The 23,683-nt window shown below is 32.0% G+C and overlaps 1 protein-coding gene across 2 annotated transcripts in view; it reads left to right on the forward strand.

Moving 5' to 3' along the window:
- The first annotated feature begins 4,270 nt into the window (after positions 1-4,270).
- Positions 4,271-23,683, forward strand: part of ASPP (Ankyrin-repeat, SH3-domain, and Proline-rich-region containing Protein) — a 238,694-nt gene continuing 219,281 nt past the window's right edge. The window contains exon 1 of one of the 2 annotated variants that reach the window (XM_065512046.1): positions 4,271-4,687. The gene's annotated coding sequence lies outside the window, so the exon portion shown is untranslated. Of the gene's footprint in view, positions 4,693-23,683 lie in introns of both variants that reach the window. The other variant, XM_065512045.1, reaches the window with a different exon arrangement.

Raw genomic sequence — 23,683 nt, forward strand, 5'->3', positions numbered from 1 at the left:
CAATTTCTGCCGTTTTCGATTTTTCATGATTTTTTTAAAACAAAAAAAATTGCTATTTTCATGTAAAAAAAATATTTTTTGCTTCAATTTGTTATTATAACTCCGAAACTACTGAGCCGATTTAAATGTATTGCATATGTAAAATTTTTACATTGTATGAGACATTTTTTTCAAAATTCAATCAATCGAAAGAAGAACAATAACTACCAAAATTTATGTATATCAAACAAAAAACTAAAATTTTGTGAAAATGAGCGAATTCACTTAATTGTGAATAAATTCGAAAACAATCCATCGATTTTTATGATCGATATCTCATTTTGTCGCTATTATATGTGGCTTTGCGATAAAGCAATAAATCTGATTTCTGCCGTTTTCAATTTTTAATGATTTTTTTAAAACAAACAAATTTGCTATTTTCACATAAAAAAATATATTTTTTGCTTCAATTTGTTATTATAACTTCGAACTACTGAGCAAATTGAAACGCAATATATATGAGAAAATTTGTACGAAGCATGTTGAAAATGTTTTCAAACTTCAATCAATCGAAAGAAGAACTTTAACTATTCAATTTTATGTATGTATATCAAACAAAAAACTAAAATTTTGTGAAAATGAGCGAATTCACTTAATTGTGAATAAGTTCGAAAACAGTCAATCGATTTTTAAAATCGATATCTTATTTTGTTGATATTGCATGTGGCTTTGCGATAAAATAATAACTCTGAACAATTTCTGCGCTTTTCCATTTTTCATGTTTTTTTTTAATAAAAACTAATTTGCTATTTTCACGTAAAAAATATATTTTTTGCTTCAATTTGTTATTATAACTCCGAAAGTACTGAACCGATTGAAACATAATATATATGAGAAAATTTATACAAAGCATGATGAAAATGTTTTCAAACATCAATCAATCGAAAGAAGAGCTTTAACTATTCAATTTTATGTATGTATATCAAACAAAAAACTAAAATTTTGTGAAAATGAGCGAATTCACTTAATTCTGAATAAATTCGAAAAAAAATTAATAGATACTTATGGTCGATATCTTATTTTATTCCTATTACATGTGGCTTTGCGACAAAGTAATAACTCTGAACAATTTCTGCGGTTTTCGATTTTTTATGATTTTTTTAAAACAAACAAAGTTGCTATTTTCACGTAAAAAATAATTTTTTTTGCTTCAATTTGTTATTATAACTCCGAAAGTGCTGAACCGATTGAAACGTGATATATATGAGAAAATTTCTACATAGCATGATGAAAATGTTTTCAAACTTCACTTAATCGAAAGAAGAATATTAACTACTCAATTTTGTGTATATCAAACAAAAAACTAAAATTTTGTGAAAATTCACTTAATTGTGGATAAATTCGAAAAGAATCAATCGATATTCATGATTGATATTTTATTTTGTTCCTATTACACGTGGCTTTGCGATAAAGCAATAAATTTGAAAACTTTCTGCGGTTTTCAATTTTTTATGATTTTTTTAAAACAAACAAATTTGCTATTTTCACGTAAAAAAATATTTTTTGCTTAAATTTGTTATATATGTGAAAATTTGTACATAGCATGGGGAAAATGTTTTCATAATTCAATCATTAGAAAGGAGAACAGTAACTACTCAATTTTATGTATATCAAACAAAAAACTAAAATTTTGTGAAAATGAGCGAATTCACTTAATTGTGAATAAATTCGAAAATATTTCATCGATTTTTATGATCGATAACTTATTTTGTTTCTATTACATGTGGCTTTGCGACAAAGTAATAATTTTGAATAATTTCAGTCGTTTTCGATTTTTCATGATTTTTTTAAATTAAACAAATTTGCTATTTTCACGTAAAAAATATATTTTTTGCTTCAATTTGTTGTTATAACTCCGAAACTCCTGCTTCGCTTAAAACGCAATATACATATAAACGGATTAAAGGCTATGTAAATTTAAATTTTTCTAAATTTATTTTAATTATATGGAAGTAACCGTTTTTCAGTTATCATTTATTATGTGGAGAAACGTCTAACGAAATTTATAATTTTTATTAAATTTTTTTTTAAAAAAAAACCTCTCAATAGAATTTAAAATTTGGACCATATTTGTAATACTTGCACCACAATACATCAAAATTTTGTAGTGGTTTAAAAAGCCTCTTTTTTTTCGATTTTGTTGCACGCGAAACTATGGGAGTTATTGACATAATTCTTTCTGGATTTTATTTTGGTTTATATTGTTACGTTTTAACCTTTTCAAAACATTGGTTTATTTCCTTTAAATAAACCGGATACTTTTGATTGCAAATATAACCCGTTTAGTTGTTTAAAAATTGTAACAACTCTTGATTTATTTATAATGTACAACAACAGAATTAAATAGTCAGTCAATGTTTTTATACACGTTTATAAATTCGCAGAAATACAGACACACTTTATAATGTACACGAATTCACTTGAAAAACACGGCACTCAGTTGAAGTTTATTCGAAAAGCGTCTCTGATAAACTCACTAACAACTGCAACCTCTGCCACTATTTATAACACTGCCATCTGCATTCTAGATTGCTCTTTAACTGTCTAGAGCTTTCTAATACATATGCCATCTGTGGTGTACTTTCTACAATGTTCTTTAACAGAATATTCGAATTCGAATATACGGTCGCAGCAAACAGCGTTGCCATACTTACAATCAATGGTCAACTGAAAGCTTTTATACAATGTTAATAATGCCCACAGATATGTTACAGTTTGCTATTACAGCACTGCTATTTGAAAGCATTCTGCTACTTTTAAATCAGCCGTTAAAATCGTTACATTTGAATTCAAGTACAATTTCGTAACAATATACTTAATTAAATTCTTAAGATCTATTCTTAGAGTATTACAATTTGTTTAATAAAATTTTAAAATGTTTGAAATTTGAAGTTTTGAAATTTGTATAAACATTTTTTTGCATTTTGTTTGCATATTAAAATAAGTCAAAGTCATTCTAATTAGGCATATTAGAGATTTTAGGGATCTTAGGAAGACGAAAGTGGTTGCATTATAAAATTTCCCAAACGAGTGTTTTTCATTCATTTTGCTTTACATATCGTCGGGTCATATAAAGGTCAGGGAAATTTTAAGTAACTCGGACATTTTCCAATCGATTTACTACATTTGCATAATATTTTAAAGCTAATTCTGTTTTAGTTAGTGACGAAAATTATTTTTTTTTTGGAAAAACTGAAAAATTCCAAAAATTCATATTCAAAATTCCGAAAAACAAAATTAATTTTTCAACATTGTACTAGTCCGACTCCTACTTCTTTAAATTCGAAAAGTAGATGAAAAAACACACAATTATTTACTGCTTATTATTTAGCAATAGGCCCTCACCACTTTGAGCAGTAGGGTTCTAAAGTATTGACTCAATCCAACTACCAAAAGCATTTTTAGTCTGTCAGTTACTTAGTTTTTTATTTAATTTCAATTCGAAATTCATACTGAACGAGTATTTAACTTTGTGTTTGTAGTAGTAGTCGTTGTTGTTGCTAGTTTTATTTAATTTTTTTTCGCTGATGGCGTTTTTCAATATTTTTCTTTTTATTCCATTTAAGTTGATTTTTTACATTTTCAAACTGGATACGACCACATTCTTTTGGGAGACTTGACTGTTTGTTTTTTTGTTTTTTTTTTTTCTGAACGTCATATCCAAGCAATTGTACGTGGATTTTTTTAAATGCGCGATTTTATTCCCCACTCAATTGTATCTGCAGCTCGAATGCTCTCTTTTGCTCTCTATTTAATTGTTTGAGATTTAATTGAGTTTGAGCTGTTGATTTTTTTTTAAGCTGAAACTGGAATTCATTCGGCTTTTAAACTTCGTTTTGAGTTGTTGTAGAAAAGTCAATCACGTCTGTGGCGGTTAAAAATTAATTATGTAGCTCTTGACAAACCAAACACTCTCTTTGTATATTTTTTAAAGCTTTCAGTTGTATCTTGAAGATATTTTTTGAAAAAGTTGTTTTTTTTATTGTTTGAATTTTGACAACAACAAAAAAATAATAAAAGACAGTTCATTGAAGAAATAAAGAATTCCACCCAAAAAAACAAAAAAAAAAGAAAAGAAATTTTTGTATGCTTTTATTGTGCGTTTGACCAGTTTTATTTCAAAACCCAAAAAAAAGAAGGGAAAATTTCTTAAAGTGTTTTAATTTTTAATAAATTCTTTTCTTTCTAGGTGTTTTATAAAGAAATTCCCCAACAAATTCGAAACAACCACAAAAAAAAGAGAAAATTTAAATAAAAAAAGAAAAATTTACTTTAAGTAAATAAAATAAATAAATAAATAAAATTACAAAAAAAAAATCAAACAAACAAACCCAAGAGTTTGTTTAAAAGTGTGAAATTTAAATAAAATCAACAAATAAAAATCTTGAAAAAAGAGGTGCGCGCGCCTGCTCTTTGTTGGCCGAGTGTTGTTTTTATGTGAAATAAAAGTGATTTAAGATTTCATACGGCAAAGAAAAAAAATTTAAAATTCAATACCTGTCTTCATTATTTAGTGTTTTTTGTGTTGCCTTGTGCCGCTGCTGCCATCACTAACTGACGTTCAGACAACATATTTCTACTTCATTGAGAGCTGTTTTGTACGTTTTTGGATTTTAATTGTGATAAATCGCTTTTTACATGTTGTAATGTAAGGTCAGTAACATTCTTTTTTTTTGTATTTTATAATGAGTTTTTTTTTTTGGTTTGTTTGCCATTTTCCCAAAAATGCCAAAATGTTTTATAATTAAAGTTGATGATTTTTTTTTAGAAAAGTATTTTGTATTTAGTTCATTATAAAAAATTGGGTTTCCAGAGAATTTATTTAGAGAAACGGTGTTTTTTTAGGTAAATTTAAACGATTGTTTTTTTGTACTTCTCATGCAATTACAAAATATTTTTATTATAAACACCCTACATAGCTAATGTTGAATTATATACTAGTAAATACACATTTTGATTTTTGAATTTTAAAGTATTCGGGCCAGAGTAACGTATCTCTGGCTCTATAATTTCTGTTCTGAAAGTGTTTGCTCATTTAGGCAATGCTAAATGGACGCGGATTTAGGTCAAAGTCCAAATTTTTTGACGGATAAACGAAATGACATAATTAGCTTGTTAAAAATTTATACCCTACATCACCATAGTGGGGAGGGTATAATGCGTTTGTGCAGATGTTTGTAACGCCCAAAAATATTAGTCTAACACCCACCTTAAAGTATACCGATCGACTTATTCTGAGTCGATTAAACGATGTCCGTCCGTCCGTCTGGGTGGTTTGCTGCTTGGTTGTCAATGTAAACCTTGTGTGCAGAGTACAGGTAGCAATATTTAAGATATTTCGATCAAATTTGTTACATATTATTTTTTCGGCCCAAGGACCAGGCATATTATAACTGGTTCAAATCGGTTCAATATTTCACCTAGCCCCCATACAAATGTGCTCCCGAAATTGGACTTTATCGGTTATAAATGTTTAATTTATATATGTATCTCCACAAATTCCGCTCTAAATAAGTTTTATATATACAAAATTCATGTCATAAAATTTTGTCGCGATCGGTCCATAATTAGTCATAGCTCCCATATAGACCGAAAATCACTTTAACGTGCATAAATCGCTTAAAAATGCTCCTGGAGCATTCGTAGGATCCATTTTAATAACTTTAACTCGAATACTCCTTGTTTATGCCCAAGTCAAATTTCACGTTTTTCGGCCAATGATCGCTTCAAACAAATCAGTTGTGATGGTCTTAGATAGAAGACTTTTGGCGCCACCAAAGAAGGATATTTGGCTGGTTGGTCGGGATTCACGTACGCTCATTTTAATTGCCAGTAATGATTCGGTGCAAAAACGATTTTCTTTTATAGCGTTCATCATTTCGGACATGCAAAATTGTCGTTCAAGGTGTCTCGACTTCAATTCATATGGTACCAAATTTTCCTATTTTTGGATGAATCCTGTTTTGAAATTACTGCTTGAGTAGGTTCCAATGATTTTGCAAGCTTATGTTGAGTTTTACAACAATCTTCATGGAATAATGCCTCCAATTCTGGCTCTTCAAATTTTTTTCCGTGTCAAAACCACTTCTTTAAAGCACAAACCATCTCTCGCATCGAAATCGAATCACGATTTCATAAAATTTTTACGTCCCCTGCTCTAGAATTATTCTAACAGGTTGTAGCAAATATTAGGATGATAGGATAACGCTAACTGGTGGCGCAAAAACGCTGAAGTTTTGAAGTGCTTTTAAAATCGCAAAAAAATTTTTTTTTTTAAGTTTTTGTAAAAATGTTACCTTTAAATAATTACTTTTGCAATTTAACTTAAAAGAATCGAAATGTGAACGTAATTGTCGTTCTAATGCGATATAATAGACAAAAATGGGTTAAAAAATGTTAAAGTTATTAAAAATTTTCCAGCCCATTAACCTGTCCCAGGCCACTAGAACATGAAATTTAGGAACATAATTAACTTATTTTAAGAAATATTAAAATCAAAGCTCATTTTTACTTAAAATATATCCACATTCACTTGTATATGGGCAATTCCATATCAACGTACATGACATTTGTACGCCTATAGAGTGGAATAGATTTTGCAAAAATAAGAGTATCTGAAAAATAATTTAAAATAATAAAAAGTTCTTTCGAATCATTGTTGTCCAAAATATTGACCGAAATAAGGGTATATCGTACGTGACATAAAACGGAACTCATTTTGAGGTACATGTAGAAATATGCGAAAAAATTCGAATCGTGAGAGGCATTATGTGTTCTTTTAATTTCTTACACTAAACGAAATATTGTTCCTTTACAATCCGTCATATATAAATAAAAACAATCTTTGGATGATAATAAATAAAATAATAAATAAAAGTTAATATCGTACTTGACATACCGTACGTGACAGATTTTTCTCTTATAATAAAACAATATACATATATTCTGTAAATATACAAAAACTAAAAGAATTAATAGAAATAGGATAACTATAACATATTCGCAGTTATGATCAAACAAATTTAATTCTATTAATGGCAGTTTCAAATCTCCATTTTAAAATTTTTGAAAATTTTGTTAAACAAATTTCGGAATATTTTTAATCATCACATTGTGATTTATCGAGAATATAATAGGTAATAAAAATATGAAAAAAGTATGACAATACCTCATATAGTTTTTCCGCACCTTCGATTTAAATTTTGGGATTTCCGCGAATGCGCAGAATTTTGTTACTGTTATGAATTTTAAGTAAAGCCTATTCAGAATATTATAGTCCAGGTAATTTTAAATATAGATTAAAAGCTTTAATAAAATCGGAAAAAGTTAACCCTTAAATCGTGAAGGTCAAAGTTCAAATTTTTCAATATTTGGAATTTCTCATGGAAAGATGCGAAATTTTTGGGCCGATTTTGATGAAACTTAAGAAAAATATAACAAACATTTAAATTAACCCTTAATAGTACTTGTAGGCCTTTACAAATTTTGCATGTTTGAGGTGCCCTATTTGGACTTCAAAGCAGGGTCTTTATTTTTGTGAGTGATTTTCGGTAGTGGGCTATGGGAGCTATGACCAATTAGATTGTGTGATTTAGGTCTATATGAAACTTATTTCTGTTGAATTCTATGTGGAAGCCAAAATTTTTAAGAGATTTATGCTCGTTAAAGTGATTTTCGGAAATGGGCCCTACATGGGAGCTATGAGTAATTATGGATCGATCATCATAAAATTAGATGTCACGAATTCTTTATATATAAAACATATTTAGAGCGAAATTTGTGAAGATACCTATATACATATATTAAACATTTATGACCGATAAAGTCCTTGTTCGGCAGTACATTTGTATGGAGGCTAGCGCTAAATTTCATCGAAATATCTTCAAAATTGTAACCTGTACTTTGCGCACACTCTTTATATGGACAGACAGAATGTTTGTAGCAATCAAGAATGTGTTTGTGGCAATAATTTCCATAATGAAGAATTTCCCTCTAGCTCTAAGTTGTATCAAAATATATTCAAAATAGATGCTTAATTTAAGAAGGGGCATCACCTAGTCGTCTATGCCTTCAAATAACACTTTTTAATCGTGTTTTTATACCCCCCACCTTCGTGAGAAGGGTATATAAGTTTGTCATTACGTTTGTAATTTCCACAATATAATTTTCCGACCCTATAAACTATATATATTCTGGATCCTTATAGATAGCGGAGTCGATTAAGCCATATCCGTCTGTCTGTTGAAATCAACTTTCCGAAGCCCGCAAATAACTTACATACACGATTCATAAATCAATATCTCCGGAATTTTGCCGGCTCGGTTGTTATTTAAAATCGGTCCACAAATGGCTGAGATATAAGGAATGGCTGAAATATAGACAATATAGATATCTAATGATAGATATTTCAAAGTCCATTGTAACGACGTATATAAAACCATAGTTGGTTGGACCTACAATGGGTCTGAATCGTAAAAAATAATTTTTAACCCGATTTTTTTTTTCACCAAAAGTTTTTTTTCGCTAAATATTAAAAAAATCCAAAAAACCATTCGAAAAATTTTTTTTTACAAAAAATTTAAAAAACAACTGGAAAAATAATTTGTTTACCTAAAAATATTTAAAATTTTTAATTTGAAGTATAATTTGGTGAAGGGTATATAAGATTCGGCACAACCGAATATAGCTCTCGTACTTGTTTTACTCATCTTATTGCTGGCAATTTATTTTTTTTTGGTTCATCACTCTTCCGCTGATTTAGTTGAAATCATTGTAATCTTTATTGTGTAAATAATTTGTATATGTGTTTCTACCTCATGCAATTTCGATTTTTTATTCAGTTTTTTTGTATAAATTTCTTTTTGTATTTTTCTTCATTTTAGTCGATATTTTTTTGGAATTTTTTTTGTATTAAATTTTTTATGTAAACTTATTGTTGTTGTTGATGCTGCTGCTGCTGCTGCTCTAAAATTCTAAAGTATTTGCAAACGAATTAGAATTTTTGTTTATTGTACTTTATATTGTTCAAATTTGTTTTGTTAAACGTTCATTCTTTGGTGCAAATAAAAAAGGGTTTATCCATTCATTGTGAGAGGCCCCCGCCTTCGTTACGCGTTACTGGGAGCTGGCAGCCAGAGGAGAAGTTGGTTAAACAATCGATTGCTGGTGCTGCCTTTGTAACTTTCATTTGGATTATTCGTACATACCTGTATGAATTTACTACATATTTTACATCTACTATATGAATTCTTTTAATGTCAGAAACACTCCCCACATGAATTGATTGAGTGTTTTCACTTTTATTTTGGCTGTTTTTGAATGTTTGAATCATCATCATCATCACCAACCAGCCTGTTGATATTTTGTATGAAAAATGTTGAGGATATAAAGGTGGCCAACTATTGCTGGAGTTTTGTTTTACCAAAATCTACAAGGCAGATTTAAAATACTTAGGGAATATATCTGCCATTTCTAACTGACTGATCCGCTTTAAGTGAAGTTTCACTTAAGTTTAGGAGAGGAGCATTCAAGAATAATTTTTGATGATACACCCCAATGAACCCCTAAGGAGTGGCGGTGTGGGGTCTTGGGGTAGGGCACTTCAAATATGTAAGATTTTTTATACGCATTTTAAATTTCGTGCTTCTGAGCGCTCTAGTTACCGGTCTGTCTGAAAAATTAACTCCAATACTCCTCTGCTACGCCTATGTGAAATTTCATATCAATGAAATGACAGATTTCTTCGGAATTCACATTGAGGAATCTTCAGTCTCTAAAATGATAGTCCGAAAATAGAGTTTAAGTTTTAAATTTGGTCTTTAATGACCAAAAAAGGGGAGGTTAGTTGTATCAAAACCCCAAATTTGGGCCTTGAGTTGTGGCCACCTTAATTTCTAGTTCAGATTTCGTTTTTTATCCATTTTTCTAACCCCAATTTATTGCTTTTTAACAAATTTTTTCCGGTCATTTTGCTGCAGCAAACGAATTTTACAAATTGAATTAATTTTCAAGCCATTTTCATTTAATATAAACTAATTTGTATTTATTTTATTTAGCATTTTCATCACTCAAGTGTGCACGTTAATATAATTTCTTTTTACAACAAAGTCATTTGCAGCAAATTCTATTACTTCCTATTAAACTTTGAGTTTTTCTTCTACACACAACTAAATATTTGTTAAGTAACTTTTGCTTTCAGTTGTTATTGAAGCATTCTGCCACTTAAAATGAAATTCATATTTTTCAACAAAATTTGTTTGCGTTTAAAAAGGAAAGCGAAAATAAAAACTTATATTTTTGAATGCAAATCCTGTCTATGTGTGTAGATTTCAATGGAATCGGGTGTAAAGGAAAGTTACAATAATAATAATGATGATGATGATGATGTTGAAGATAATGTGGATAAGGGGATCAAACATTTACCATACACAAAAGTCAAAAGATTCTCTTATGAAATTTAATGTTTTCTTCCTTCCTTTTGATTTATACTAAATATATATTTTTTAAATTGTTTCCCAAACCTTTTCATCTAGAGATTATACAACAATAACAGAACATAATATTTTTTTATTTGTCAGCGTAAGGAAAAAAATATGAAATTTAAACATTTATTGCTATATTTTTTGAATCAGTTTCCGATATGTGCGTAGTAGGATGGCCCTTATATAAGACTGTATTGATTTTTAGTGCTCCCAAGATCTAAATTTTAGTATATATATTCTGGATCGTTATAGATAGCGAAGTCAATATAGTCATATAAGTCTGTCCGTCTGTATGTTGAAATCAACTTTCCGTAGCCCCCAAATAATTTACATACATGATTCATACATCAATATATCGGGAATTCTTCCGGCTCAGTTGCTGTTTAAAATCGACAAAATCGGCACACAAATGGCTGAGATATAAGAATAAAACCGGGACAACCTCAATGTTTAGCCTATTTTTCTATATCTGGATTACTAAGTCATTAATATAGACAATATAGATATCAAAGGATAGATAATTCAAAGTCCATTGCAACGATGTATATTAGGCTATAGTAAATTGGACCTACAATGAGTCAAAATCGGGAAAAATATTTTTTAACCCGAATTTTTTTTTCATCAAAAAATTTTTTTTCCAAAAGAAAATTGTTTTAAATGTAAAAAAAAAATTGATAAAAAATTTAAAAATCAAAATTGGAAAAAACTCCTTAAAAACAATTTGAAAAAAAAAAATTAAAAACTATTTTAAATAAAAATATTTAAAAAAACATATTTTTAAGTAAAATTTGGTGAAGGGCATAGCCGAATATAGCTCACCTACTTATTTTTAAATAATTCGGTACGTCGTGACGCGTCGGCAACTATTGGATACATTATTACGAAATTTCACACAGTGAGATGTTTTGTAGTTGATTTTCAGTTTATTCAGCTTCTTAAGGTAATAAGGGTCAGTACGTGGCCCCTCAAAGATCAACCTGGTTAAGGCGGGTCTCACAATTTTTAAAAAAAGTATAAATAGTCCTTGATCTACAAAAAATACCCTTAAACATGTTGGTTACTTCTTTTAGTTAAAAAGTTATTTAGGTTTATTTATTTATTCTATTTTTTTTAAATATGGCCGTCTTTACTAGAAAAAAATGTTCTTTGGAACTATATACAATTTTTATATGATCCGAAAAGAGAACTTAATGCACAAGCCAGGACAATTAAAAAAAAAATTTAAGTTTTAGGTAAAAAATTCTAAAAACGAAAACCACAGATTCTCGATAAATCTTCATATTTGTATAGCCCAATATCTTTTTTTTAAATATATGAAAAGTTTGTTTATTATCACACGGTAAATAACGACAATAGGCACTTTTCTAAAAAAAACTCAGTTTTTGGAACACATTTTCCCCGTTTTAGGAATTTCGGTATTCGAAAATAAACAAGTAAGAGAGCTATATTCGGCTGTGCCGAATCTTCTATACCCTTCACCAAATTAAACTTAAAAATATTTTTTTTTTCAAATTGTTTTTAAATTTTTTTTTAAAAAGTTTTTTCAAATTTTTTTAAATTACTATTTTTAATTTTTAAAAAAATTTTGTTTGGGAAAAAGAATTTAAGACAAAAAATAATTTATTTTTTATGAAAAAAAAATTTGGATTAAAAAATATTTTTCCCGATTTTGACCCATTGTAGGTCCAATTTACTATAGCCTTATATAGATCGTTTTAATGAACTTTGAAATATCTCTCATTAGATATCCATATTGTCTATATTAATGACTTAGTAATCCAGATATAGATCAAAAATAGAGCAAAAATTGAGGTTGTCCCGGTTTTTTCCTTATATCTCAGCCATTTGTGGGCCGATTTTGTATGTAAGTTATTTGGGGGCTACGGAAAGTTGATTTCAACACACAGACCATACTTGCCACTCATGGCGAAGGGTATAAAAATGTCAAAAATTATAGGGTCCTAGAGATAGCAAAAAAAGGGAAACAAAAAGAAAAATTCAAATCTGCGAAAGAAGTGTTACAGATTCAAATTCACCGTAGAACATCCTTTAAATAGCCAACCTAATCCCCTGATAAAACCTAGTATGTTATACAATATACAATCAGCAAACACTCACAAGTTCTTCTAGAAATCTAGTACCTAGTCATTTAAATCTATGACTCTGTAGTCTCGGGCAGCTGCACATAATGTGCTCTACTGTGCCCAACTCCTCTCTATCGCCACACACTCTAGAAAAATCCTGTGTGTTATTATCCCATTTACCAACAAAGGCCCCAATTGAACAGTAACTGTTTACCACTCCTACTAGAACAACCAAATTAGTGTCTTCGTTGCCTTTGCATCCAGTGTTGTCCAAAAGGCTTTGGACACTTTAAAATCCATCCTACTATTTCAGATTGAGTTGTGTACTTATAACTCTACAAGAGCTCTCCTGGAGACATTCACTATGCTAAAATGTATTACATTTCAGAGCTATAAGCATAGAGAACATAGAGCGGAAACTCGAAAAAAACTCAAACAAAAAAATTACTCATAATAATCACACATACGAGTGTTGTTTTTGTTTTCACATAGTTTTTTTTACTAATATATTCTCACCACTTAGGTTTTTGACAACTGAGTTAGGTCTTTGACAGGAGAGTTTCCGCTCTATGTGTTTTCTCTATGGCTATAAGTGCCGCCTGACTGTCTACATAAATTTGACACTACATACTTCTCTGAAGATGATTTATTATTTTTTTAAAAAATTTTTTGAAAATGTAAAATTTGGGATTTGAGATATTCATGAAATTTTATGATGATACTATACAAATTTGGTATCAAGTTATAATGGATTTACGATGTCAGAAAAATGTCAGAAATGTCATATGGAATGCCTAGAAAGGTAGGACTACTGCAAAGCCTGCAAAGTCTTATGGAAGGGCTACATGAGAAGGCCTAATAAAGTGCCTAAAAGAGAAAAAAAGCATTACAATAAGGCATCAAAGGACGGCCTATGAAAAGTCGTGCATTTTCAAGTTTTATAGAACGTCTACCATGGAAGACCTATTTAAAGACTTATTAGAAGATCTAAAATAAGAATTAAAATGAAGTTGTTTGTTTAATTTTCGAAACATAAGCCACATCAAGCAATTTATTGTTGTAAATTTTGTAAAGAGAGTTAATCAAAGAGATTCAGAGTATTTTATTTTTTGATGTAGACTATTTTTATTTAACCACTTGTTATTAGAAGGGGATTCATAGGCCTTCTTGAACACCTTCTAAGAGCAGGCAGTGTGGAATGAGTATCGGATCTTTTAGAATGTGTAAGTATGCCTTTTAGAAGGCCTACAAACTGAAGTCCTATTATTTTTTCCCGCTGGGATAAAATGTTTTAAGCTAATGAATTCTTGTCAGAGTTATATTGTGGAATTTTATGGGGATCATTTTTGTGGAAGATGACGAAAAACAATTTTAGACATTAATAGCATCAAAAATCACTAAAGTGCTAAATAAGTGCAACCCTAATGTTCAAACTCAAAAGTATATCAGATGTTGAGCCAATTTTCAGTTTTTAGATTTAATTTCAGATCTGAGGCTCAGCTAAAATGGAAAAAGTCCATTATAAGGTCCACCCTAGTGCATTGTTTTCTGTTTGATATTGATGTAGTAGAAATATAATCGTACTTATACATTTTTTAGTACATTTCTTGCAATGTGGTCAGAATGTTGAATATTTTGCTCAAAAGTTTTAAAGAAAAAATTTGCTTAAACGAAAACATTTTAATCTCTGCATGTATGAGAAATTTACATTTTGAAAAGTAAATTTGAAAGTCTCGTTAAAAGTTTTGCATAAATTCATTCTGTGAATTCTTAAATATCAAAACTCATACATTTTTTAGATAATATTAATATGTAAGTAAGTAAATGCCTTGTGACGTTAAAAGTTCTTGTAAAATTTGAAATTCTTCAAAATTAAAACCAATGTTTGGACAGCCCCACAGACGGACATTGTTACCCGAAAAAATGATTCTTAGTTAATTGGTATGACTAAGAATCATACCAATTAAAGTGTGTGTTGATCAACAAAAAATAAATCCCTTATATAACTTCAAATACACTACAACGATATTCTCAACCTAACTATGGGTTAGGATTTTATTTTTATTAGACAAGGGTAACGAAACATAGCGCACTTGGGTGCTAGCATATGCCACGTTGTGAAACCTAATGCCTAATTGGTGCAATGTTTTTTGGTCACCGTCGGTTTCCCATCATTCTGTTGTTCTAATGAAGGACTTAAGGACTTACGTCTGTGTAATACAAAGATATTACAAAATCTTATCTTATATATAAATAGGCCACACCTTTTTTTGTGGTACACTTTTATGTATGTATTGAAACATATATGGTTTTTTTTCTCTAGATGTGCACAAAAAAATATATAAAAATTATTTCCATAAAAGTGGTAGAAAGCTTTTTAAAAGTGGTCGAATTTCGGCCACCAGGCGATCCTAGTATATATAATTTCATTTCATTTCGGTATTTACATTTTTAACTACTACTTACTATGTATTTCACTTAAAAAGATTTAATTTTTTCACTTTTTAAATTCTATTGCAATTTTTTACCCACTGTACGTGGGTGGGTTGGCCTCAGTTGGCTTTTGTTGTGACTAAATTATAAAGTTATTTTTTAACATTTTATATATTTTTTTTGCATTATTTTCGCTCAGTTTTTGTTTTATTCAATACACAATAGACTTTATATATATATTTTTGTTTTATTCTATAGAATATTTTTATACCCAACACCACCATAGTGGGGAGGGTATTATGCGTTTGTGCAGATGTTTGTAACGCCCAAAAATATTAGTCTAACACCCACCTTAAAGTATACCGATCGACTTAGAATCACTTTCTGAGTCGAATAAACGATGTCCGTCCGTCCGTCCGTCCGTCCGTCTGGTTGGCTGGCTGGCTGTCCATGTAAACCTTGTGCGCAGAGTACAGGTCGCAATTTTGAAGATATGTCGATCAAATTTGGTACATATTACTTTTTCGGCCCAAGGACCAACCCTATTGAAACTGGCTGAAATCGGTCCATCATTTCGGTCATAAATGTTTAATTTATCTATGTATCTACACAAATTTCGCTCCAAATAAGTTTTATATATACAAAATTCATGTCACCAAATTTTGTAAGGATCGGTCCATAATTAGTCATAGCTCCCATATAGACCCGCTTCCGAAAATCACTTTAACGTGCATAAATCGCTTAAAAATTTTGGTATACACACAAAATTCAACATAATTAACTTTAATATAGACATAAATCACACGACCTTATTTAATGGCGATCGGTTCATAATTGGTCATAGCCCCCATATAAGGCCCACTTCCGAAAATCACTCAAAAATATAAATTATTGAAATTTTAACAGAAAAATGTTTTTGCGTTTTTACTTAGTGTAGGGTATTATATGGTCGGGCTTGACAAAGGGGTACATAAAAATGCAACAAAATAAAATAAACTAAATAAAGTCCATCGAACAAAGATGCCAAAAGTGGATTTAAATATTTTTTATGTGATATTGATTCTATATTTATTAAGTGTTACTAATACTGATATATGAGGAATATGAGGAAAATTTATTTTTTTTTAGAATTTCACTAAAAATATTTTTCTTGTGACAAGAACTTTATTTGAAAGCAGGGCGCATTAAAGTCGAAATGTTATCTTATCTCAAAAGTCGAATAGTCGAAAATAGTCGATAAAAGTCGAAAAAAGTCGAATAGTCGATAAAAGTCGACTTTTTAGATTGTTTAAAAAAACATTGCACTTGCATTTTTTGTAGTGTATGCTAATAAATAAATAAATGTTTATAAAATAAAGCTTTTTTCTACACAAAATTCTTACAACAATTTTCTAACTTTTAACGCCTTGATAAATTTCATTTTTATTGCCAAACATTGCCAAAGGCGCATCAATAAATGTAGAAACCATGTATTTTTTACAAGAAATGGTAAAAAGTTGAAAAAAGTCGAAAATAGTCGGAAAGTCGAATATAGTCGAAAAGTCGAAAAAAGTCGATTAACTAAAAAGTCGAAAGTTCGAAAAGTCGACTTTTAAAAAAACGGAAAAAGTCGAAAGGTCGAAAAGTTTTTGTTTCAGCTATAGAACCCTAATTCATAGAGCTCCCTAGGAACTATCCCTAGGAACTATCAGCATGTGTTAAAATAGTTATTATATATCGAGGTTTCGCATATTATTTTTATTAAAATTCGATATTCTACAATATTTTTGAAAGCCACTACTGAATCTCACATATAATTGTTTTTTAAAATTTTGCATTATTGGTGACTTTATGATAGATAGAGGGTTCTGCTTCTCAAAAATATTCAATGTGTATGTATGAAAACGATCAGATTATACCTTAGATGAGGGCTGTTTTACTGAACATTTTACCATAAAAAAGTAATTTTCGAGAAAATCAAAGATAGGTTTTGAATATAGACCCTCGATATTATGTAATTATTGAAAAACACTGAAAACAAAATTGTTTGTATAAAAGTACTTAAAATATGTTAAATTGTGGACCTCAACAGGGAGGTGTTTTTTTCGCCATTCCTATGGAATCTTGCTATTAACTTCCAAATCGTGAAATTAGACTCCATGATAGTTAAAACCTTTGCTGATGATATTGCTGAAGCTGTTTCTGGGAAACATCTTGGGACTCTAGCACAATGCCTACAAACTTCACTTAGTACACTTAGCCGCTTTATGAATGATATTGGACTTGGTCTGAATCCTGGAAAAACAGACCTTCTGCTCTTTTCAAGGAGTTACAATATACCCTCTTTCCCTAAGTTAAGCTGACGGACTAATTGTGTGTAATTTTAGACTCCAAGCTATCTTGGAACTTAAATATCCAAGTGTGGGCGTCTCAGACAGCTATTGATATTTATGCTTGCAGAAGGGCGATTGAGAAGACCTATGGAATAATCCCTAGGGACTCTCCGACATGTTGGTAAATCCCATACTGTATGGTGTACTAGTACGGTAGACGGTTTTTACCGAATCGAAAGAATTTTGCTAGTCTCTGCACTAATGATAACAGGTAAGCTACGTAGCACTCCATCTTATGCTTTGTTCGTTATGTTGCATTGGCAATAAATTCAGCGTTTAGGCCATTCTGGGTTTACCAGCCATTCGACCATTCTGGGATGTTTATTTAATATCCATGTGAACTATTTACAAACGGTTTTCTGTGTCGATTGTGGGCGTCTGATCTCACGGTCAAACAATTGTTCATAAATTCGGCAGTTAGGCTAAGCACTATAGGAGCTCTGTAGGAGGGAAGTGTACCTTATCTCCCTGCTAACATTGACTACTGCACTCCCTTACCCTTTATCGATAGACTATTCTCTGTATCGTTGGTGGGCGAGTTACCTTCTTCTAGGGACACGTTTGTCATCTATACAGATGGCTTAAAGTCTGCGGTTGGGGTGGGTGGTGACTTTTATATTCCCCATTTTCAGAAGGGGGTATCTTTCTGGCTACAGAATCAATGTAGTGTAATTCAAGCTGAAATTTTAGCGACCAAAAGGGCTATTTACTGGATGTGCAGATTCGGTTATTTGGTTATTTGGTGTGAATATCCGAATCTGCACTGACTGCAAGCCTGCTATCAAATACTTATCTGGTTTCTACTCGACATCCAGATTGGTACATGAATACCGGGTATCTCTTAACGAGATGGCGAGACATTCTAACCTGGAGTTATTCTGGGTGCCTGGGTCCCTTTGGTGTACTTGGCAATGCTATTGCGTATGAACTGGACAAAAGAGGCTCACGTGTACAAGGTGATGAGATCGATGTTCTGGTCGGTTTACCGCTATCCTGCTCAGCGCAGATGGTTTAATCTAACAAATTGCTCGATATCGAGGCTCACTTGGCCAATTCTTGAACATCATTACGGAGCTATCACGGGCTAGGCTGCGAGCTCTGATATCAGTGATTACAGGGCACTGCTTGATTGGTACGCATGCTAGGAGACTGAACACTCCATACAACGGCTTTAGTAGAAGTTGCCATGATGAAGATGAGGAGGAAACGATTGAACATCTCCTCTGTCTTTGCCCTGCTCTAACGGGGGTTCGGACTGCGACAATAGGCAATCCTTTTTTGCACGGCCTAGCGGATCTGTCTACTGTGGATGACAGGAAGATAGATTCGTTCATTCGTGCATCAGGTTAGTTCGGCGCTGAACCCAATTCTGACATGGGAAGGACCTCTTGAGGACCTGAGCATGATCCGTAGGGTATCACAAAGGGACCAATTTATGGAACCAAGTGAGTTGGCTAATACTGGCTGCCTTCATAACCTAACCTAACATCCTCTTCAGGGAACACGTTTGTTTTCTTTACAGATGGCTCCACATCTGAGATTGTGGTGAGTGCAGGCTTATATATTCCCTGTTTTCGAAAGAGGCAATATTGATAAATGTTGCCTCTTCTATGGCTGAAATCTCCAGGCTGAGATTTCGGCCATTGAAATGACTGTACACTGGATGATGTACTACAGGTTTTTCGGTGTGAATATCCGATTTTGTACTGGCCTACCTATCATCTCTCTCTAGATTGCTACATGAATACCGAGTGCCTCTTTACGAAATGGCGAGACATTCAAACGTTGAATGAATTCTATTATGAGTTAATTCCATTATGAATTAATTGAACGATGAATGAATTCTATTTAAATAAAAGCCTTTGAATGTTGTCTAGATGTTAAAGAATGTTTTCTAGATGTTAAGAATGGATTTATGGAATGAATGGCTCAAATAGTGAATTAATCTTCAATTGAATCCAAAGTCTAGTGACTCTAATTTGTGTTGGATGTGCAATAATATATAAGATAGAAACTGTGTGTATAGATAGCAAACTCATGAATACATTATTTTAAGTTGATCCTAAAAAAAAATACAACCCATCCATCTGAATTCAGTTTCAACGATTCTTAAACATATTTGATTTTCCTCATATACATGGAGTCTGGGTGTGTAGTACCATTTCTAGTTAGTGGTAAGTTAATATTTGTATGTTGAAATTGAATTCAGTAGTATATCAAAAGCCAAGGAGTTTTGGGAGGATATGTTCAAATGAACTTAGCGAAAACAAGAACTTCCAAAGAAGTGAAAATGAAGTAGATATCAAATGAAAGTATTCAAACTTAAAGATATAAAGACTCATTTGGTAGTTGTTAAACTAACCAAATATGCACTGCATTTTACTTTAGAAGTTTCCAGAAAATTCCAACTATTTTAAATTGTATTACTTTTAAGATTTCTAAAGCTAATAGAAGAATGAAAATACTCTAAGGAAAACTTGCTTTAAATTTGATATTAATGCCATGACTTTTTACATCCTCCTCGCAATAACAAATTATAACATATTCATAGTCAGCATATGCACTTTTTTTTGCTGTGCAAATATACACAAGAGATTTTTCTCTTAATTTTATTAAAAACACAAATGAACAGACAACTGTTGGTAAGCATGTGCCATACTGTACAAATGTGCTTTAAACGCCCACAATTCCCAAAACAAAAACTTATCAGTACCCTGCAGACCTCGAAATCATTTAGTGCTGTGTTGAGCTACAAAAACCGAGCACTGGTTACCCACCAATCTACTACCAATGAGTTTTACTGCCGAACCTACAAGACGATTGGCCGGTCAGTTTTTAACTATGCTGCTCCAGTGTGGACGCCTTCGTTAAGTGATACTCAGTGTAGAAATATTCAAAGCTGTCAAAATGCAGCCTTAAGGACCGTCACAGGCTGCCTCCAAATTACTTCCGAACACAACCTTCACGAGGAAACTAAGGTCCTACCGGTCAAGGAACATAACGTCATGTCGACGCAATAGTTCCTTCTGGGATGTCACCGGAGGAGTCATTCAAACTTCAACATCAACAGTTGGAGTCTCCCCCGAGTCATGTCAGACAGGATCTTAGAAAATACGAAGAGAGCATACAGACGTATGCGCAGGATCCATTGAATCACAGCTCGTATATGACAGCTTTAAACGACATTCATAGAGACGCCATCAATTCCGCGGTAGCAGGATACCATATGAATGTCGTACTTGGAGGTCGCCTACCACCGATAGCAGATGCCGAGAAGATTCTTCCGCGTAAAACAAGAGTCGTTCTGGCACAACTAAGATCACGATGGAGCAACAGCCTTAATGCTTAATGTCTTCTGGTCCCGCATAGACCGTGCCGTCGTCAACTTATGCCCAGCATGTGGTCAGGGTCCTTCACTACGTCCAGTAGATTTATGGATCCATCCAGCAGAAGTAGCTCAATTTCTTGGACTTGATATTGCAGAACTCCCAAATTAAGAGTTGTAAAATTGTTCACGCTGTTACAACAACTGCCGAATGAAACACTTCCTTGTAAAATTATCATGTTAATATGCTGCTTAAATGCGGTGAATGTATTTATTGAATATTTCATTCAAAATATCATTAGAATATTGATTTAACTGTGAAAAATTCTGAGGCATTTGATCAATCGTCGTCTAAATACAAGTCATTCAAATGTCAATAACGAAACAGTGCGTGAAGTCCAGTAACATCAAGTTGTGAACATAAATTAAAGAAGCTCTCTACAGCGTACGTTTGAAAATTGATTATGTCACGTTGATGTAACAGTTCCTTCTGGGATGTCACCGAAGGAGTTATCCAAACTTTATCATCACACAGATGGAGTCTGTATTTATTGAATATTTCATTCAAAATATCATTAGAATATTGATTTAACTGTGAAAAATTCTGAGGCATTTGATCAATCGTCGTCTAAATACAAGTCATTCAAATGTCAATAACGAAACAGTGCGTGAAGTCCAGTAACATCAAGTTGTGAACATAAATTAAAGAAGCTCTCTACAGCGTACGTTTGAAAATTGATTATGTCACGTTGATGTAACAGTTCCTTCTGGGATGTCACCGAAGGAGTTATCCAAACTTTATCATCACACAGATGGAGTCTCCCCCGATGCATGTCAGACAGGACTTACGCAAATATGAGAAAAGCATACAGAGGTATGTGAAGGATCCATTTGATCGCCGCTCATTATGACAGCTTTGAACGAAATTCACAGAGACGCCGTTAATTCCACGGTAGCCGGATACCGTATGAATGTCATACTTGGAGGTCGCCCACCACCGATAGCAGACGCCGAGAAGCAAGAGTCGTTCTGGCACAACTCAGATCAATATGGAGCAAGAGGCTTAATACCTTCTGGTCCCGCATAGACCGCGCTGTACTCAACTTATGCCCAGCATTTGGTCAGGATCCTCATGACACCCTCCACATATTCAACTGTTCAGCCAACATATACTAAATTTCTGACTTGATATCGAATGTCTTAAGCTAAAATTAGAAAATTACGAACAATTTTAGACGATATCCATCGGTAATTCGTATATGTATATAATTTATAAGAGCAAAGATTACAAAATTTACCCATTTTTAGTCTCCTTGGTGGATTGAAGCTAAAGACCAAATTTCATGTATCTAGCTTTAGGAGTTTTGGATGTCTGATGATGAATCTGTGATTAACAATGATCGTAATAAGTTTGACATGAAGATCCGTCTAAGTAGCGAGTCAAATGGAGTAATGTAATAATTACAACTTTTGAAACTGCAGGGTAATAGTGAAAACTGTTCAAACGCACCCAAAAGTTTAATCTTAATTTAACATACTGGTACATTTTAAGCGTAAAATAAAATGTTTTATGGGTTGGATAACAGATTTATGAATATTTAAATAAATCATACACACATGTATAAACTCACGTACTAAATGAGTTACAATTTCTGAATGTATATTAACCTCAAGTCGGTTGTACATGCATGAACTTTGTTTGGCTGTCTTTCCCTCTGCCAATCAGTTTGAGGAAGGAATTTTTATTTGTTTTCTTCTCCAACAAGAAAAAAAAAATCATGTTGTCAATTGCAAAATGTTACACAGTGGAAATATTGTAGATAATGTCATGACATGTAACTGTAGCATGTGACAGCCCTTTTAAAATTGTAACGAATTCTCAGTTTATTTTGGCACTAATAGGAAATTGTCAACCATGCTGCCAGGCTGGCTGGTTGGGTGAGGGTGTTAGTTACATGATTTTCTAATTTAGAAGAGCTTTGCGTTTAAACATGTATGTTTGGATGTTAAACACATGAAGGTCGAAAGTTAAAGAAAGCAGTAGTTATGAAGGGTTAAGTAAGTCAGTTAATAAAACATTTCATAAATATTTGTTGAATTAGGTCAAGGAGAGAATCCAGGAGACATTGCTGTAGTAACGAGAGAAATATGTATTGAAATTAAACATCTGTTTCAAACTGATTTTAAATATAATCGTTGATCTGTAGTTTAAACTTTATGAATATTAAAATGTATTCATAAAGCCCAGGTCATAGATAAATACACATAGATCGGAAACTCTCCTGTCACACACCTAACTCAGTTGTCAAATACCTAAGTGGTGAATGTGGAGAATGTGTTAGCAAAAAACTATGAATCTTATGGTGTTCTATTTACATTTTGATTGAAAGATCGATGTTCAGGTAACCAATTAAAACAAAGAAATACTTTTTTCGATTGCTTTGCTGTGAAATCATAATATCGTTCATTGCAATGCTCTGTAATCCACGACATTTATTGTTTTTCTGTCTGGTGCATAAACAAATAATGCTGATGGTGTTTCGACACTGGAATATGCGGCATTAACCTTGAAATGCGATAATCATGGAAATTCAAGGTTAATGCCGCAAACACGCAATAACTGTCCTTGAGATTTGTCAGTTGTCATTCCGAATGCAAGCCGTACCGGAAAGTGCAATCGTTCCATGGATCCTTACGGTCGGAGCCATAGGGATTCATGGAATCAAAACGTCTTCACCTTTGTACTTTCCTTTAATTATTGTTGCTTTAATGGCGTTATTCATCATTACAAAGACGTGTTTGGTTTATGTTTCGTAACATTATTACTACCTATCCGACTTTCAGTTGGAGATTGTGAGGCGGTAATCGGTTGGATAATTGACGACATCATCTTGTGAAGGAATGAAATCCACCGATTTATACGTCATAAATTCAACAGCAATTTCACCT

Source organism: Calliphora vicina, chromosome 5 (assembly GCF_958450345.1).
Source record: "Calliphora vicina chromosome 5, idCalVici1.1, whole genome shotgun sequence".
NCBI classification, from domain to species: domain Eukaryota; kingdom Metazoa; phylum Arthropoda; class Insecta; order Diptera; family Calliphoridae; genus Calliphora; species Calliphora vicina.